The sequence below is a fragment of the Neovison vison genome, chromosome X (assembly GCF_020171115.1).
Source record: "Neovison vison isolate M4711 chromosome X, ASM_NN_V1, whole genome shotgun sequence".
NCBI classification, from domain to species: Eukaryota; Metazoa; Chordata; class Mammalia; order Carnivora; family Mustelidae; genus Neogale; species Neogale vison.
This window is the reverse complement of record NC_058105.1, coordinates 6710506-6729529: the sequence shown is the minus strand read 5'-3', so window position 1 is coordinate 6729529 and position 19024 is coordinate 6710506.

Here is a 19024-nt window from a genome sequence, read left to right as displayed (position 1 = left end):
AGATAGCGGAGTGGAACCAGACCCCAGGAATTCTAATAACTTGTTTTGGCTGTAAGTCTGGAGAGCTTGGTCAACCCACTTTTCAAATGAAAAGTCCCTAAAGGTGTACTGGGGAGTACTAGCCCTGGCATCCCATGACACATCCAACTTTAAGGGAACTCAGAAACAATAACAAGAACCAAGTAGGAGACAAAAATGACATGTGAACAGCCAATGTTTTGCTTTAAATTTCTTGAATTGATGCTCAAACACTTAACCTGTAAGAAATCCACATGCTTTTACTGTGAATTTTTTGATGCCCTAACCCATGTCAAAGTACAAGTAACAATTCAGAACAAGGAAAATAGTTCCTCACTTTCACTTAATTAGAAAGATTCAGAAAAAAAGTAGTCAGGTTGTATTTTTGAAATAGAAATAGTGTAAAATAGATTCTTTAATCACACCACAATAGAGCTAAGAGATAAAACTCCTTCCATTTATAAATTTTAAAAAGCTCATACAAATAGTTCTTCAAAAAGCAATTTGAAATTTGGTGCAAAATATCAAAAAAATTAAAAAATGAAAAAAAATTTACACACTAAAACACGTGGGATGTAACCAACAATGCACTCAGAAAAATTCATAATTTAAGCATTTCCAGTACTGAACACAGTGTATAAAAATTAGTTAAGTATTGAAACTTAGAAATTGAAGAGAATAAAAACACACCTCAGAAAAGATTTAGGAAAAGAGGAATTTTAAAAATAAATAGTGTAAGGAGAACCATTCAAAAAACAAAACTGAGTCTCTAACTGTTTATGTCAAAATCATAGATAAAAAATTCAAAAACTTTTGAGGGAAACCATAAGACAATATTTGTGAGTATGCTTATAACCTTGGGATAGAAAAGACCTTTCCAATTATAGCATAAAACACCAGAAACTATAAAGGAAAATATTGAAAAATCTTCTCATACTAAGAAATAGCAATAACTAAAGCAAAAGCAAAAAACACAGTTACTTGTTATTTCTTCTGGGACACAGTCTCTAAGACTGAGATTAACACATGGGAGGTTGATTAGAGAATGCTTTTTTATTTGTTTATTTTTTTTTAATTTTTAAAAAATTAACATACCCAACTTTTGTAGCAACATGGACGGGACTGGAAGGGATTATGCTGAGTGAAATAAGTCAAGCAGAGAGAGTCAATTATCATATGGTTTCACTTATTTGTGGAGCATAACAAATAGCATGGAGGACATGGGGAATTAGAGAGGAGAAGGGAGCTGGGGGTAATTGGAAGGAGAGGTGAACCATGAGAGACTATGGACTCTGAAAAACAATCTGAGGGGTTTGAAGTGGGGGGGGGTGGGAGGTTGGGGTACCAGGTGGTGGGTATTAGGGTTAGGGTTAGCATCCCTGTCTTGCACTACTCATTCTTGATTTATTCTTACTTTCAGCTAGTATCTCTGCTGCTCTCGGTATCTTATCTGGTTCTGTGACTAAAAACTTCATCCTTGAAGGGTCTGAGACTCTGGATATCATGCCTTTCTCAAGCCATGGCTGGAATTCTTATCATTTCCAAGGGATAAATAAGTGGGTCACTTATCACTGGTCACTCATCACTCTGTCTGGCCAGCACCTTTTCAATGGTGCAATATATAATAGAATCCCAAGGATGTCCTCAGTGTTGGACTCCCTTGGCCAGAAAGTGAATCTCTGGGTCCAATCCAGTGTTTTAGATAAAATTGTGTCTCAGTAGATCAACAGTCTATATTCACTAATAGTAGTGCTGCCTGAGGCCTTTTAGGAAAGAAAGGCGAACTCATAATCAGAAATTGTGTTGATTACAACCAAGATGAATCATTGCCTCATACAGTTTTGAATAGGCTCAATGTAATCAACTTGCCCCCAAGGCACTTTTTGGTTTCCTTCAAGAATGGTGATATATTGGAGACTCACTACTGGTCTCTGTTGTGGGCAAGGTCAATAGCTAAAATACCCTTAGTGAGTAGGTGACCATGTTGTTGTGCCCACATATAACCTCAACTTTACCACTGTGATGGGTTTGACAAATACAGTAAATAAAAATCCATGACATCCAGTTAAATTTGAATTTTAGATAAGCATCAAATAAATTTCAGCATAAGTGTGCTTCATTTGAAGTCATACTGTCCCTAGGCTGCTCCCAGCCAAAGACTGAGCAGAGCGGGATACTAGAATATGGACACTTCTTCCAAATGCAGAACGACTCCTCCAATAAGCAATCTGTACCAGAGCTTCCCATTAACCTGGCTGAGACTTCATCAAACCTGCCTTGCAGTCTGAGGGTCTTCTTCCTATGCTTCCTTGATTTTCCCTCTTCTTTCAGGTGTCAGATCTCATTCCCATATAAAGGTTTCTCCAGTCTACTCCTGCTCCTTCTTCTTTTTTTTAAACCACCTTTAATTTATTTTTTAATATATTTTTTAAATTTTTAATAAACATATAATGTATTATTAACCCCAGGGGGTACAGTCTGTGAATCTCCAGGTTTACACACTTCACAGCATTCACCATAGCACATACCCTCCCCAATGTCCATAACCCCACCACCCTCTCCCGAACCCCTCCCCCTAGCAACCCCTCAGTTTGTTTTGTGAGATTAAGGGTCTCTTATGGTTTGTCTCTCTCCCAATCCCATCTTGTTTCATTTATTCTTTTCCTACCCCCCAAACCACCCATGTTGCACCTCCACTTCTTCATATCAGGGAGATCATATAATAGTTGTCTTTCTCCAATTGGCTTATTTCTCTAAGCATAATACCTTCTAGTTCCATCCACATCGTCGTAAATGGCAAGAGTTCATTTCTTTTGATGGCTGCAGAATATTCCATTGTATATATATACCACTTCTTCTTTATCCATTCATCTGTTGATGGACATCTAGGTTCTTTCCATAGTTTGGCTATTGTAGACATTGCTGCTATAAACATTTGGGTGCATATGACCCTTCAGATCACTGCGTTTGTATCTTTAGGGTAAATGCCCAGTAGTGCAATTGTTGGGTCATAGTGTAGCTCTATTTTCAACTTTTTGAGGAACCTCCATGCTGTTTTCCAGAGTGGTTGCACCAGCTTGTATTCCCACCAACAGTGTAGGAGGGTTCCCCTTTCTCCGCATCCTCGCCAGCATCTGTCATTTCCTGACTTGTTAATTTTAGCCATTCTGACCGGTGTGAGGTGGTATCTCATTGTTTTGATTTGTATTTCCCTGATGCAGAGTGATGTGGAGCAATTTTCCATGTGTCTGTTGGCCATCTGGATGTCTTCTTTGCAGAAATGTCTGTTCATGTCCTCTGTCCATTTCTTGATTGGATTATTTGTTCTTTGGGTGTTGAGTTTGCTAAGCTCTTTATAGATTTTGGTACTCCTGTTACTTCTTTCTTTACCTTTCACAAAATAAACATTTTTTTTCCTTCTAATCCCATCTCAGCATCTGTTTCCCAGATGACCTAAACTGACATAGTTTAAATCATGACCAATATAAGAAAGCACACAGTAAGATGGGGTTCTGAGATGGGATTGCTTGCCATCTGACTGGTAAGAAGAAACCCATCCTGGGTGGTATATGAAGCACAGACAACATGTGGCACAATGTGACAGCCCAATCCCAATTCACTGGGAAAATATGCTAGTGAGGGGAGCTCTTATTGCTGATTCAGGCACCTGCAGGCTATAGCAGAAGCAGTTCAAACAAAGAGAATGGAGTTAGCCAGTTATTACTAAATTGTACTGATGACCTACAGAGAGATCCTTATGACTGATTATATCCTCATTCCTTTCTCAAAGGATTGTCCAGCCATTTACTCAGATAACTGTAGACTTGGGAGAGAGGGGGATATCAAGATATCTCAAGGACAATGGGACATAGGTCTGAATTAATTTTTATACCAGAAGACCATCATTAGACTTCTCTGTTAAAGCTGAGGACTTATGGAGACCAACTAATAAACTGAATCCTAGCTACAGGTTCACAGTGGGATGACCAGATACACAGACCCATTCAGTGACAATCTTTCCAGTCCTGTAATTGCATAATTGAATTTGAATACCTTGAAGTTGGAGTAACCACTACATGGAATCCATGGTCTGTGTTATAAGAGCCATCAAAAAAAAAATGCTCTTTCCCAGCCAAGAAAGTAAATCAAAAACAATATCACAAACCAGATGACAGAAATTATTGTCACCCTTATAAGATCTCAAGCTAGTCCCCCTTCATGTTTCCATTTAATTTGCCAGACTGGCCCCTGAAGAAACTGGATGGATCCTGAATAATGACTATATATTATCACAGGTTTCAGCAAGTAATAGCTTGGATTAGAGCTGCTGTGCCATATTGTTGCTAGAGTAGGTTAACAAAGTCTCAGGTATCTGGTATACTGTCATTGATTTGGCAAATGTGTGCTTTTCCATTCCAATTAGAAAAGAGATTTAAAAACAATAGAATAAGAACATTTATATATAGTTTTCCTCAGGACTTTGTTCTCATACCCCCAGTCATAATAATATAGTCCTAAAAGATCAAGATTGTTGGAATCTCACACAGAACATCAGTCATCTCCATTACACTGACACCATCATACTGATTGGACAGGATGAGTAAAAGGCTTCTGTAAGACACAACATGTTCCCCAGGGTAGGCGATAAACCCTGCGAAGACTCAGGAAGTTATCAATTCAGTGAAATTTTTAGGAGTCTAGTAGTCAGGGGCATATCAGGATTCCACCTCCAAAGTAAAAGACAAATCATGTCTGGGATCCTCCACCACAAAGAAGGAAGTAGTGTACTTGGTAGGCCTCTTTGGGTTCTGGGGACAAAACATCCCACCCCTAGGATTATCGCTCTGGTCCATATATCAGGTGACATAGAAGACTGAGAGCTTTGAGAGAGGTGTGGTGCAGGACATTTATCTGCAGCAGATGCAGACTACTGGGCAAGGAGCCACTCGGATCATCTCATCTGACAGACTCCATGGCATCAGAAGTGTCAGTGGTGGGCAGGGATACAGTATAGAGTTTGAGACCTGCCTTTGTAGGAGAATCACCACCCTGGACCATAGGGCTCCAGAACAGGACCATGCCGTGCATCTCAGAGAATTATATGCCTTTCTGTAAACAGTTTCTGCTGTGTTTCTGGGCCATGGTTGAGACAGAATTCTTGACTATGGGACACCAAGTGACTGTGTGTCTGGGAACTGGTTGCTATCAGACCCACCAAGGCATAAGGACCAACTCAGCAGCAATGCATCCTAAACTGAGCCTGAGCAGCACCAAAAGGCAAAAGTGCCAGAGCAGTAGTCATTAACTTTGTCTGGCATATGAAGACAGATTTTATCTGATACAATGTGACAATCCAGTCCAAGGGTTGTGACCCAGGATAAAAAATAATATATGTAAATATATATGGTATATGTTCATTAACTGAAATTCATGTCCTGCCAAAATCCATATGCTGAAGCTCTAATACACAATGTAATGGTATTTGGTGGTGAGGCTTTTGGGAGGTAATTGGGTTAAGACGAGGTTATGATGGTGGAGTCCTCATGATGGGAATAGAGTTCTTATACGAAGAGGAAATGATAATGAAAGATTTCTCTCTCTACACATGCACACTCTGAGGAAAGACCATGTGAGTGAGCATTCAGCAAGAAGGTGGCCATCTGCAAGCCAGAAAGAGGATTCTCACTAAGAACCAAATCTGCTGGAGCCTTGATCTCAGATTTTCCAGTCTCCAAAATTGTGAGAAATAAATATCTGTTGTTAAGTCATCCAGTCTATGATAATTTTTATAGCAGCCTGAGCTAAGAATATATATATTAAAATGACTGTGTTGTCTTTTTTTAATCAAGAAAACATTTTTATTTATTTATTTATTTAAAATGTTTAATTTTTTATTTTTATAAACATATAATATATATATATATTTTTTCCAATTTATTTATTTTCAGAAAAACATTATTCATTATTTTTTTCACCACACCCAGTGCTCCATGCAAGCCTTGCCCTCTATAATACCCACCACCTGGTACCCCAACCTCCCACCCCCCTGCCACTTCAGACCCCTCAGATTGTTTTTCAGAGTCCATAGTCTCTCATGGTTCACCTCCCCTTCCAATTTACCCAAATTCCCTACTCCTCTCTAACGCCCCTTGTCCTCCATGCTATTTGTTATGCTCCACAAATAAGTGAAACCATATGATAATTGACTCTCTCTGCTTGACTCATTTCACTCAGCATAATCCCTTCCAGTCCCGTCCATGTTGCTACAAAAGTTGGGTATTCATCCTTTCTGATGGAGGCATAATACTCCATAGTGTATATGGACCACATCTTCCTTATCCATTCATCCATTGAAGGGCATCTTGGTGCTGGGAAAACTGGACAGCTATATGTAGAAGAATGAAACTCGACCATTATCTTACACTGTACACAAAGATCAACTCAAAATGGATAAAAGACCTCAACGTGAGACAGGAATCCATCAGAATCTTAGAGGAGAACATAGGCAGTAATCTCTGATATCAGCCACAGCAACTTCTTTCAAGATACGTCTCCAAAGGCAAAGGAAACAAAAGCGAAAATAAACTTCTGGGACTTCATCAAGAACAAAAGCTTCTGCACAGCAAAGGAAACAGTCAAAAAAACAAAGAGGCAACCCACGGAATGGGAGAAGATATTTGCAAATGACAGTACAGACAAAAGGTTGATATCCAGGATCTATAATGAACTCCTCAAACTCAACACACACGAAACAGGCAAACACATCAAAAAATGGGCAGAAGATATGAACAGACACTTCTCCAATCAAGACATACAAATGGCTATCAGACACATGAAAAAATGTTCATCATCATTAGCCCTCAGGGAGATTCAAATTAAAACCACATTGAGATATCACCTTACACCAGTTAGAATGGCCAAAATTAACAAGACAGGAAACAACATGTGTTGGAGAGGATGTGGAGAAAGGGGAACCCTCTTACACTGTTGGTGGGAACGCAAGTTGGTGCAGCCTCTTTGGAGAACAGTGTGGAGATTCCTCAAGAAATTAAAAATAGAGCTTCCCTATGACCCTGCAATTGCACTCCTGGGTATTTACCCCAAAGATACAGATGTCGTGAAAAGAAGGGCCATCTGTACCCCAATGTTTATAGCAGCAATGGCCACAGTCGCCAAACTGTGTTGTCTTATAGAAAGAAGACCCCCGGAGGAGAAGAATGGATAGAAAAAGTGTTGGGGTCACAGAGAACAGGGAGAATGCAATGACTTCCAAGAATGATCCTGACCCTGTAGCTGAGGACTCCAGCCCCCAAGAATAATGTAAAAAGGATAAGACAACTTGACTGACAGAAATACAAGCAATTTTATTGGCAAAAACATGTATCATTAAGATTGGAGTGCAACAAAAACTTTTTCTTAAGCTGACTTTCAGAAAAAAAGGTTTTCACAGGGATTTTATGAGCTTAAAATTAAAATAATTTTCCATGTTCCCTTTGACAGTCCTATGTCTCTCCCAAAATAATAGTAAGACATAAGCAAATCTCATGAGAAGGGGTTGAGTTGATATAGAGAAAAACTTATAAGAACTGCTTTTACAACTTTTGCCCTCTTCTGATGTTCTGATGGGTGTCATGACTAAACTCCTGGGTGCCTTATGCTAAATTGCCCAATGCTCATATCAAATAGATAGAATATATATTATTCCTCTTTTCACATATAGCCATTTTATATCAATGGGATAAATAACTGTGCCCAGGATCTAGACAGAATTTAAATTACCAGAGACATCATAACTCAGTTAGCTGGGAAGAACAGCTAAAGAACATCAGAATGAAAATATCTGGCCATCTTTAGCTATACTGACTTGAAGAGTTTGGATATAGAATAGTATATTAGGAGTTTTGAGTGTGATGAAATGTTCAATTTTATTTGAATATTAGATCTCTATATAATTAATAATATTATATCTCAAAAGGAGAAATGCCACTGTGTGCTGAGCTTAGGACGAACTTTCCTTCAAGTTGGCTGAGGAGAGCAGGAATGGAGCCAGAGCCATACCAGAGGACCCAAGTCCAAGTCTCATGCCTTGAAGATATCACAAGCTCACTGAACATCTCAACATTATGATCCACATATTTATGTCATTTCTGTGGTATGGGTTTGTTTTCCTAACAAGATCATTATTTTTTTTCTTTTTATTTTTTTTAAAATTTCAGTGTAGCAGAATTCATTGTTTATGCACCACACCCAGTGCTCCATGCAATACGTGCCCTCCATAATATCCACCACCAGGCTCACCCAACTTCCCATTCCCTGCCCCTTCAAAACCCTCAGATTGTTTTTCAGAGTCCATAGTCCCTTGTGGTTCATCTTCCCCTCTAAGATCATTACTTTTGGGGGAGCTTGAGTGGCTCAGTGGGTTAATGCCTCTGCCTTTGGCTCAGGTCATGATCCCAGGGTCCTGGGATCGAGCCCTGATCAAGCCCTGTGTCGGGCTCTCTGCTCAGCAGGGACCCTGCTTCCTCCTCTCTCTGCCTGCTTCTCAGCCTACTTGTGATCTCTGTCTGTCAAATAAATAAATAAAATCTTTTTAAAAATCATTACTTTTGACATTCAAGAGATATGGAATGAACTACTGTATATCAGAACCTATGACTAAATGCCATGTAAATAAATAAATAAATAAAGCAGAATAGGGGAATCAAAAAGTGTATCTGGAAACTGAGTAGGACTTTTTTTTAAGTAGGTCTTTTTTATATTCAGAGCTCACAGAAAGATTCTTTGATGAGGTACCTGGAGGAAGTGAGAAAGTGAACTATGTGGCTATTTGGGTAAAGAATGTTTCCTGCACGGGGAATAGAAAGTACAAAATCCCTGAGGCAGGAGCATGCCTGATGTGGATGAAGTATAGCATGGAGACCAGGGTGGCTGGACTCAAATGAACTCTAGGATGAGTAAGTAGAGAGGTAAGAGAGGCAGAAGAGAGCAAGATCTTGTGAAGTCATTTAATCATTGTAAGGAATTGGATGGCTGCTCTGAATGCAAGGGCTCTTAAACAGAGAAATGACCTGATCTGATTTCATTTTTAAAAGAATCTCCCAAGATACAGTGTTAAATTTAGTCCATCATTGGAAAAGAGCATATACAATGATATCACTTAGGAGACTATTGCAATAGTGCAGGTGAGAGAGTTCATGGTGGTTGGGACCAGTATGAAGAGAGACTGAAAAGTACATCAGTAATGGAAATTGTTAAGGTTGAACCAATAACTTTTTTAAAAATTATGTTCAATTAGCCAGCATATAGTACATCATTAGTTTTTGATGTCATGTTCAAGGATTCATTAGTTTTGTATAACACCCAGTGCTCATTATATCACGTGTCCTCCTCAATACCATCACCCAATTATCCCATCCCTCCCACCCCCTCCCTTCTGTAACCCTGCCTTTGTTTCCCATAGAGTCTAGAGTCTCTCATGGTTTGTCTCCATCTCTGACCCCTTCCAATTCAGTTTTCCTTCCCTTCCCTGTGGTCCTCTGTACTATTCCTTAAATCCCACATATGAATGAAACCATATGATAACTGGCTTTCTGTGCTTGACTTATTTCACTTAGCATAATACCCTCCAGTTCCATCCATATCGATGCAAATGGTGAGTATTCATTTGTTGATGGTTTGGATAAGATTGTGCAGGTGAGACTTTTCTTTTTAAGATTTTATTTATTTATTTGTCAGAGAGAGAGAGAGAGTGCGCACAAGTGGAGGAGCAAGAGCCAGAGGGAGAAGCAGACTCCCCACTGATCAAGGACTCCCCCCGCCCCCCGCTAACATGTGGGACTCAGTCCCAGGACCCTGGGATCAAGTCTCAAGCTGAAGGCAGCCGCTTAACTGTCTGAGCCATCCAGGCATCCCAATGCAGGTGAGATTTTTCTCTGCATAACTTAAATTCTCGGTCTTTGCACAAAGGAGTGTACCTGGAGTCCAAGTCAGAAAGGAAATCCATGAGATCTTGTACCTCTTAATTGATGGTCAGGACAGACTCTCCTTGAAAATGAAAGATCTGAGAATGGAAATTTCAACGGTGACGTTTGCCTTATCCTGCAGGGCACATTCAATCTAGCTCAACTACCACACTCTTAGTTTGAGTTCAGTAATCATGTGGCATGTTTAATTCTTTGATAAATGTGGTTTTGTGTTGACTCCAGTGAAATTGATAGGGACCTGAATTAAAGGCAGACAAGTAAACCCTTGGATAATTCCCACTGAAATAAGTATAAACTCAAGGGGAGATGCAGTGTTACGACTTTTTCCAAGGTCAAATATTCACATTTAAAGTAAAGTACTTGAGGGAAATCTCATAAAATGGACAAGATGTGTGATCCAAAGTGCACAAGAGCTTCATGTGGCACTTCTCAAAAGGTAGAATCAGTTCTGCAAGGACTCAGGCACAGTAAGTTGTTCCTTTGCCAGAAGAATAGGCTTTACAATGTTTCAGAAGCTCCTCTAAAAATAAAATGATTGCTTTGTAATAGGGACCTAGCCTTGGTATGAATTTCAAATCTGTTTCATATTTTATGAATAACAGCAGCCTGCAGCAAGGTCACTTAAATGTTTCCCATCTTTATCACCAAGTTTGACTGTTGGTAAAGGAACAACTAACAGGCAGCTACATGCTGGTCAAAATTCAAATTCAACCCATCAGGAGAAGTGTGGTATTAATTCCATGTCAGGAAATGTCAGAACTTCATAGGAAAAGTGATTATGCTCTATTTTCAGACCTTGACTAGATCTCAACCCAAGACACAATGAGAGAAAAGGCATATACTCTAGATGGTAGCCAAATTAACAGCAAACATTTGGTCAAGAGTCCATGGAAGAAAAACATTCATATACATGAACTTTGGAGAAGACTAGTAAAAAGGTACTGACCTGAGGACTCTGCAGAGTTTTGCTAATTTAAAAATAAAGGAGAGAGATCATCTTCCTGCATGACAGTGTGAGGAGTACTGCCGACCTTCTCCCCAGGGAAATGGTGAAAACTAAACAAACAAACAAACAACAACAACAACAAAAATAGAACCAACACTCATTTAAAATCTCTGGAAATGGTTCTGAGAAAGAACAGCAAATGAAGAAACATCTTTTCAAGAACATCTACAAATAATCCATAAAGGGCAAGAATCCATAGTATTTAAATGAACACTGCTCCCCCTCTTTCTCCTTCCAGTTCAGTGAGGAAAGACTCCCAATATAAGAGATAACAATAATAATAATTTGAATAGGTCGACATAATTGAAATGGAATCAGAAAGCTCTAACTTTAGCAATCATTAGTCACATATTTAAAATAACCATGTTTTATATGTTCAAGGAAATGAAACAATAGATTGAAAGTTTTTTTAGGGAACTGGTACTAATGACAAGATCAAGCCAAAGACTGAAATAAGAAAACAAATTACCTTAAGATATTAATTTCCCATGGCTGCTGTAACAAATTACCACAAAATCAGTGACTTAAAGCAACAGAAATGTATTCTTTCACAGCTCTGGAGATCATTAGTCTGAAATCAGTAGTACTGGGCCAAAATCTAGGCATCAGCACAGTTATCCTCCTTCCAAATGCTCTAGGGGAGAATCTGTTCCTTGCTTCTTCCAGCTTCATGTGACAGCCAGCATTCCTTGGTTTGTAGCTGCATCATTCCAGTCTCTGCCTCTGTAGTCACATTGCCCTCTTCCCTTTTGTCTCTGTCAGATCTCCCTATGCTTCTCTCTTATACAGACACTTGTGATTACACTTGGGGCCCACCTGTATAATTGAGGAAAACCTCCCATTTCAAGATCTTTAAATTGCCACAGAAAAAAGCAAAATGAAGTTATAGGGATTAGAACAACTGTATCATGTTGGGGGGGGGCATTATTCAGTCTACCACACTTCAAAAGTGCAATAATTAAACTGACAACTAAAATTCTCAACAGAAACTGTGGAAGGCACAATATAATAGTATGCTTTGAAAAACACAAAAGAAACACAGTTTCCAATTTAGAATTCTATGTCCAGAGAAAACATCAAAAATGAAGGTAAGTGGTGCTTAGGTGGCTCAGTCAGTTAACTATCTGCCTTTGGCTCAGGTCAGAATGCTCATCAGGGAGTCTGCTTCTCCCTCTCCATCTGCTCCTTACCCTCACACATGCTCTCTCGTGCATGCTCTCTCTTTCTCAAATAAATAATTTTTTAAAGGGTAAAATAAGGATGTTTTCAAACAAACAAAAACCAAGCAAATTTATCACCATCAGCTCTTTCCTAAAGGCAATACCAAAATGGGTTTTTCCAGCAAAAGAAAAATGATTCCAGTTGAAGCCCAAAGATACATGGAGTAACAAAGAACAAAAGAAATGGCAAATACTTTAGTGATAAATTTTAAATAAATATTTACTGTGTAAAACAATATAATTATTCATACTCATATATGTGTATATATGTATATGTGTGTATAATAAAAATATATAATTAAACAACAACAAATACTTGGAAGTAGGAAGAGTTAAATAGAGTTAATATATTCTAAGTCCCTTGCATTATTAGAGAAAAGGGTATAATTACTAATTTATACAAGCATTTGTTAAGTCAAACAAATATAGAGTAATATTTTGGATAACCACAAAAACTAGTACAAGGATGCATAGCTTCCAAGTTACTTGAGAGAAAAATCAGGGAGAAAAAACTAACCAATTCAAAAAAGAATGCAAGGAAAGAGGGAAAAATAGCATAGAATGGGTGAGACAAAAATGAAACAAAAAGTAAGATGATTGATTTTAACCCAAATATTTAAGTAATTATACTAACAGTGAATTAAGTGTTATTTACAAGAGATACATATAACATATAAGAATACAGGAAAGTGGAAAGTAAAAGAATGACAATATGATATAAAAACCACAAATCACAAGGAAGTCAGAATAGCTATATTAATTTCAAAGTTAACTTCATAGTGAAAAGCATTACTAGAAATCAAGAAGACAGTTATTAGTGCTAAATTTTCAAGACACAAAGAAGCTATAACTTCTCAAATTTTGTATTTATCTAATAATATAATATAAAAATATAGCATATAAAATAAAAATCAGTAAGACTAAAAATGGAGATAGGCAAATTGGCAGTCATAGTATGAGATTTTTTCACATCTCTCTCCATTACTAAAAGATCAACTAGACAAAAAAAAATTATGTAAACACATAGAATGTTTGACCAACACAAATAGGAATTCGACTTAATGGATATCTGTAGAACACTGCATACAACAAATGCAGAATTCACATCCTTTTCAAGTGATCATGGATCATTTACAAAGTTGTCTATATGCTGGATCATATGGCAAACCTCATATTTCAAAGGATGGAAATCATATAAAGTATGCTTTTGTTATCTGTGTTGTCTCTCAGATAGAATGATATCTACAACAAAATTAAGCTAGAAAAATAACAGACAACTGGAAAATACCCATGGGTTTGGAGATTTAGAAATGCACTTCTACTATGAAGTGTGTAAACCTGGCGATTCACAGACCTGTACCCCTGGGGATAAAAATATATTATATGTTTATAAAAAATTAAAAAAAATTAAAAAAAAGAAATGTACTAAATATCTAATAGGTCAAAGAATATCTCAATGGAAATTAAATAATATTTTGAGTGGAATGAAAATGAAAATACTACATAAGAACATCTGTGAGATGCAGAAAAAAAGTCATTTGTAAAGGAAAAATTCATAGATGAAATGTATGTACAACCATTCCCTGGCTTATCATTGTTTTATTTATGGTTTTTCAACTTTACAATGGTGTGAAAGTGATTTGCATTCAGGAGAAACTATACTTGAAATTCTGAATTTTCACTTTTTCCTGGCTAGCAATATATAGTAAAATCCTCTCTCCTGATGCTGGGCAGCAGCAGTGAGCTACAGTTTCTGGTCAGCCATGCAATTATAAGGGTAAAAAACCCATACATGAACAACCATTCTGTCCTCATGCAAACATTCTGTTTTTTGTGTTTTTTTAACTCTCAGTACAGTATTCATTACATTACATGAGATATTTAATGCTTTATTACCAAGTATGCTTTGTGTGAGTTGATTTGTCCAATTATAGGTTCATGTTAAGTGTTGTAAGCATGTTTAAGGAAAGCTAAGCTAAGTTATGATGTTTAGTAAGTTAGAGATATTAAATACTTTTAATCTTTTAATATTTCAACTATGATGGATTCATCAGGACTTAAACTCCATTGTAAGTCAAGGAAGAATTGTATTAGAAAAGAAGGAAGTCAATCAGAGAAAGACAATTATCATATGATCTCTCTGATATGAGGAATTTGAGAGGCCAGGAAGGGGGGCTTGGGAGGTAGAGAAGGAAAAAATGAAACAAGATAGGATCGGGAGGGAGACAAACCATAAGAGACTCTTAATCTCACAAACAAACTGAGAGCTGCTGGGGGTTGGGGGGGTGAGGAGAGGGTGGTTGAGTTATGGACATTGGGGAGGGTATGTGATATGGTGAGTGCTGTGAAATGTGTAAGCCTGACAATTCACAGACCTTTATCCCTGGGGCAAATAATACATTATATGTGAATAAAAATAATTAACAAAGAAAAGAAAAGAAGGAAGGCTGAATACCAATTAGCTAAGCATTTATCCTAAGGAATTAAGAAACAATAGAAAAGTAGGTCCAGGGACGCCTGGGTGGCTCAGTTGGTTAAGCAGCTGCCTTCGGCTCAGGTCATGATCCCAGCATCTTGGGATCGAGTCCCACATCGGGCTCCTTGCTCAGCAGGGAGCCTGCTTCTCCCTCTGCCTGCCTGAGCTCGCTTTCTCGCTCTCCCTCTCTCTGACAAATAAACAAATAAAATCTTTAAAAAAAAAAGAAAAGTAAATCCAATAAAAACAAATATAGTTGGACAAATAATAATAAGAGCATAAATTAATGAAATAGAAAATAAACATAACATAGAAGAAAGCCAAGTTTGTTCTTTAAAAAAAATGATAAAATTCTAGAGGAGCCTAGGTGGCTGAATCAGTAGAGCATGTGACTCTTGACCTAGGGTTGTGAGTTTAAGCCCCACACGGGGTGTGCAGATTATTTAAAAATAAATAAATAAATAAATAAAATAATTGAACAAAATATTTTAATTGATAAAATCCTAGTTAGACATATTTAAAGAATCAAAAATGTACTAATAGTTGATATCAAGAATGATAAAAGGAGAAAATTTAAAAATCATGAATGTTATTAAAAATAACTTTTGCTAAATCTGAGATAGGAAACCATCAACATCCTTGTAGAGAACATAGGCAGCAACCACTTTGACCTCAGCCACAGAAACTTCTTACTAGACATGTCACTGGAGGCAAGGGAAACAAAAACAAAACTGAACTATTGGGACTTCATCAAGATTAAAATCTTCTGCACAATGAAGGAAACAATAAACACAACTAAAAGATAGCTTACAGAATTGGAGAAGATATCTGCAAATGACATATAAGATAAAGAGTTATTATTCGAAATATATAAGGAACTTATAAAACTCAACACCCCCAAAATCAATAATCAGTTAAGAAATGGGCAGAAGACATGAATAGACATTTTCCAAAGAAGACATCCAGATGGCTAACACACATATGAAAAGATGCTCAGTATCACTCATCATCAGGGAAATATAAATCAAAACCACAATGAGATACCACCTCACACCTGTCAGAATGGCTAAAATTAACAACACAGGAAACAACAGATGTTGGTGAGGATGCAGAGAAAGGGTAATCCTCTTACGCTGTTGGTGGGAATGCAAATGGTGCAATTACTCTTGAAAACAGTATGGAGGTTCCTCAAAAAGTTAAAAATTGAACTACCTACAAACCAGCAATTTCTCTACTAGGTATTTAACCATAGGATACAAAAATACTGATTTGAAGGGGTACATGCACCCCGATGTTTATAGCAGCATTATCTACAACAGCCAAATTATGGAAAGAGCCCAAATATCCATTGATAGATGAAAGGATAAAGATGTGGTACATATATACAATGGAATATTACTCAGCCATCAAAAGAATGAAATCTTGCCATTTGCAACAACAGGGATAGAACTGGAGTGCATTATGCTAAGCAAAATAAGTCAGCCAAAGAAGGACAAATACCCTATGATTTAACTCACATGTGGAATTTAAGAAACAAAACAGATGAACACAAGGGAAGGGGGAAAAAAGAAGGGAGAGAAGGAAGGAAACCATAAGAGACTCTTAACTATGGAGAAGCAACCAAGGGTTGATCAAGGGAGGTGGGCAGGGGATGGGCTAGATGGGTGATAGATATTAAAGAGGGCACTTGTGATGAGCACTGTGTGTTATATGTAAGTAATGAATCACTAAATTCAACACCTAAAACCAATTTTACCATATATGTTAACAACTAGAATTTAAATGAAAACTTGAAATAGAAAAACAGCTTTTGCTAATAAATTTGTAATTTTAGATAAAATTGTCAAAATCCTGATGAATACACTCACCAAAATTTACATTACAAGGAATTTGTAAATCCCAATATTTATATAAGTATTGAAGGAATTGAATCAGTAATTTAAAATTTCCTCAGAAAGAACTCCAGACTCAGATATCTTCATCAGCAAAATTTTCTAAATATTTAAGGAATTAAAAAAAAAAAATCAATCTTAAACAAAACCTCCCGGGGTGGGGGGGAAGAAGAAGAAGAAAGAGAGAACTCTCATTATGCCAATCATTAGCTTGTTTCCTGTCATATGATTTCCCTGGCCTTTGCATCCACTGCTCTGCATTTCAGGGAACTATGTGTCTCAGCTTACCTTGCTAACAGACTTTCATATAGATTCAGTCAACAAGAGGCTGTGATGTGTAAGACTGGTGTGTAACAGAAGGGGAGAAACCAGACACTCCTTCCTTTCTCTTATCTTTGAACAGCCTATCAATTCCCTCCTGGGTCCCAGGTCCAAAGTCCAACTAGACTGTCCCAAGTTTAGTGGGCAGTTGTTATTTTTTTTTAAGATTTATTTACTTATTTTAGAGAGGATGTGGGTAGGGGCAGAGGGAAAGAGAGAATCTTTTTTTTTATTTTAAAATTTATTTATTTTCAGCATAACAGTATCATTATTTTTTTCACCACACCCAGTGCTCCATGCAATCCGTGCCCTCTATAATACCCACCACCTGGTACCCTGACCTCCCAACCTCCCCCCACTTCAAACCCCTCAGACTGTTTTTCAGTCCATAGTCTCTCATGATTCACCTCCCCTTCCAATTTACCCCAAACCCCTTCTCTCTAACTCCCCATGTCCTCCATCCTTTTTGTTATGCTCCACAAATAAGTGAAACCATATGATAATTGACTCTCTCTGCTTGACTTATTTCACTCAGCATAATCTCTTCCAGTCCCGTCCATGTTGCTACAAAAGTTGGGTATTCATCCTTTCTGATACATAATACTCCATAGTATATATGGACCACATCTTCCTTATCCATTCATCCGTTGAAGGGCATCTTGGTTCTTTCCACAGATTGGCGACTGTGGCCATTGCTGCTATAAACATTGGGGTACAGATGGCCCTTCTTTTCACGACATCTGTATCTTTGGGGTAAATACCCAGGAGTGCAATTGCAGGGTCATAGGGAAGCTCTATTTTTAATTTCTTGAGGAATCTCCACACTGTTCTCCAAAGAGGCTGCACTAACTTGCATTCCCACCAACAGTGGAAGAGGATTCCTCTTTCTCCACATCCTCTCCAACACATGTTGCTTCCTGTCTTGCTAATTTTTGCATCAGAATCCTAGAGGAGAACACAGGCAGTAATCTCTTCGATATCAGCCACAGCAACTTCTTTCAAGATATGTCTCCAAAGGCAAAGGAAACAAAAGCGAAGATGAACTTTTGGGACTTCATCAAAATCAAAAGCTTCTGCACAGCAAAGGAAACAGTCAAGAAAACAAAGAGGCAACCCACGGAATGGGAGAAGATATTTGCAAATGACAATACAGACAAAAGGTTGATATCCAGGATCTATAATGAACTCCTCAAACTCAACACATGCAAAACAGACAATCATATCAAAAAATGGGCCGAAGATATGGACACACACTTCTCCAATAAAGACATACAAATGGCTATCAGACACATGAAAAAATGTTCATCATCACTAGCCATCAGGGAGATTCAAATTAAAACTACATTGAGATATCACCTTACACTAGTTAGAAAGAGAGAATCTTTAAGTAGGCTCCATGTTCAGTGGGTATGATTCCACAGCTCCATGCCCACAGGGCTCCAACATGGGGCTCAATCTCAACAGATACCATGACCCTGAGATCAGGACCTGAGCTGAAACCAAGAGTTGGATGCTTAACTGACTACAACACCCAGGAGCCCCCCTATTGTGGTTCTTTTTTTAATTTTTTTTTAAGATTTTATTTATTTATTTGTCAGAGAGAGCGAGAGAGAGAGTGAGCACAGGCAGACAGAGTGGCAGGTTGAGTCAGAGGGAGAAGCAGGCTCCCTGCGGAGCAAGGAGCCTTATGTGGGACTCGATCCCAGGACGCTGGGATCATGACCTAAGCCGAAGGCAGCAGCTTAACCAACTGAGCCACCCAGGCGTCCCCCTACTGTGGTTCTTAATTGATGACACTAGCTTCTAGTTTTCTCAGGTTTGTCCACTTTCTCCATTGTCTCTCCAGACCTAGAGGTGGTCTTCCCTGAGTTGCCTCACTCCATTTGTTCATTAGCTATGTAACAATTTTCTGTACTTAACCTCCCCTCTGTTTTCCAGGCTGGGCACTGCCTGATATACTTTTTTTTTTCCAATTTATTTATTTTCAGAAAAACAGTATTCATTATTTTTTCACCACACCCAGTGCTCCATGCAAGCCGTGCCCTCTATAATACCCACCACCTGGTACCCCAACCTACCACCCCCCCGCCACTTCAAACCCCTCAGAC